At 29.5% G+C, this 2,252-nt stretch overlaps 1 pseudogene; it reads left to right on the forward strand.

Annotated features, from left to right (window-relative positions):
- The first annotated feature begins 532 nt into the window (after nt 1-532).
- LOC112453717 lies at nt 533-1,454 on the forward strand (annotated as a pseudogene).
- The last annotated feature ends 798 nt before the right edge of the window (nt 1,455-2,252 follow it).

Genomic DNA, 2,252 nt, shown 5'->3' on the forward strand with positions numbered 1-2,252 from the left:
GTGTACATCCTTCAGTTGTTAGGTTATGATGACATTGATACGCCTCTGTAAGATGTTTAAAAGCCTCCCCTAAATGATTTTATAGCTATTAATAAAGCAAAAACGCCTACGCTATATGATCTGCAACAGAAGAGCCCCGCGGGGCACAATTACTGCACCACAGCTGTTCGCAAATACGGAGCACACAAACGACACACCATTTCCTACTTACTCAGAGAGAGAGAGAGAGAGAGAGAGAGAGAGATTGATTGATTGATTAATTTTTTATTATGCCCAAACAAAGCTATAGGGCAAAGATACAATAAAGCAAAGACAGAATGCAACATAATATTAATACAGAAAGGGAAGAGGCATGATAAATATATTGCATCATGAGTATTACTTAAAACTAATGCTTAACTAAAAGAACAACAAAGGCAAAAGCAAAATACTGAAATTGCTGTAGTACTTAGAAACTAATAAAAGTACGTAACGCAAAATAAACTAAGATAATATATATATATATATATATATATATATATATATATAATAGGAATAATGCCATTCCACCTGTGATTGAATTAATGGTTGCTTTGCTCTGCGGTTTTATGCAACTGGATCATTTTTGATGACTGTTGGTGATTTCTGTGGCATCAGCGAAGTAAGCGCTCATAGTATTGTTCATCGAGTATCTCCTGCCATTGCTGCGTTAAGAAATCAATTTATAAAACTTCCTACTTCACCAGAAGAAATTTGTCGAAATCAGCAAGAATTTTATCAAACAGCTAAATTTATACGTGTTGTTGGTTGTATGGATTGTACGCATGTGAAAATTCAATCATATGGTAAGAATAATATAATTGCAGGATATATAAACATATATATTTTGTTTTTACAAAGTTTCTTTATATCCTATAAGGTGGAGAAACCAGTGAGTTGTACCGTAATAGAAAGGGATTTTTTTCAATAAACGTACAAGTGATTATTAATGCAAGATTGGAAATAATTGACATAGTAGCGCGTTGGCCCGGATCTACACATGATTCTACTATTTTTAATCACTCAAGAATTAAAACATTATTTGAATTAGGTACATTTGGTGACGGTTTACTCCTTGGAGATTCCGGTTATCCAAATTTATCATACTTGATGACTCCGGTACTAAATCCCACAACACCAGCAGAGCATCTTTATAATGAAGCACAAATTCGAACACGATCAAAAATTGAAAGATGTTTTGGAATTTGGAAACAAAGATTTGCAGTTTTGTCAATTGGAACACGTTTTCACACAGTTAAAAGGGCGCTTCCTGTTATTGTGGCAACAGCTGTTCTGCATAATATTGTTCAACAGAATGTTATTCCAAATCCAATTAATCCCCAGATATACAATAATGCTGTTGCGCAAATGCGATATGTAAATAATGAGATGAATATCAATAATGAAAAAGATTTAATTTTGGAATATTTTAATAGGTAATGTTGATATGAATCAATTATAACATATAGGTAATCTTATATTTTATATTATGACTAATATATATATTTCAATAATTACAGGTTACTGTAAAACATATAATTAAAGAAAAACATATTTGGAAACAACAGATAAATGTTATCTGCGGACAACTTTGAATCTGTTTGTGCATTCATATTTTAGTAAAAAAGGAGTAAAACGAATTGTAAAAATAATAATTAATGCGTAGAATGTTGCGTATATATTTTATTATAACATCTTTTATTTTATTTTGACACGTTACAATATAAGGAAACATTTTATAACAAACATGTTCTCTTATTCATACAAAATATCTTTCCCTGCTTAATATTAAGAAGAACGAGAAATGATTACTTTGAAATAAACAAGTACCTAATGCACATATAACGTAAAAATTAAAATTATTTATTAATACTGTTTATATATTTTAGTATTATATAGATATAGTTAACTCATAAAAAAAAAACTTATTTTTGTACTTTGTTTTTGGCTTATAATTTAAAAGTTATATCACTCTGTTCTTTACATATATTTTTTATTATTTTTAATAAGTCGATTTTTAACTTCTCTTTCTCTAATTTAGCTTTTAGTATTTCTATTTCATAATTTCTTTTTTCTTCTATATCTGCTTTCAAGATACCTGCTAATTCAGTTTTTGCTTCATCTAATGTCTTGTCGTCTTCAAGCTTCCTTTTTGTAGGTTTTACATTTTTTGATGTCGTCGGTACATTTTCTTTCAACGGAGAACTTATTTTAGATTTCAATTTTTGTTTATC

This window comes from Temnothorax curvispinosus, unplaced genomic scaffold (genome assembly GCF_003070985.1).
Source record: "Temnothorax curvispinosus isolate PA1 unplaced genomic scaffold, ASM307098v1 QBEX01004634.1, whole genome shotgun sequence".
Taxonomy (NCBI): Eukaryota; Metazoa; Arthropoda; class Insecta; order Hymenoptera; family Formicidae; genus Temnothorax; species Temnothorax curvispinosus.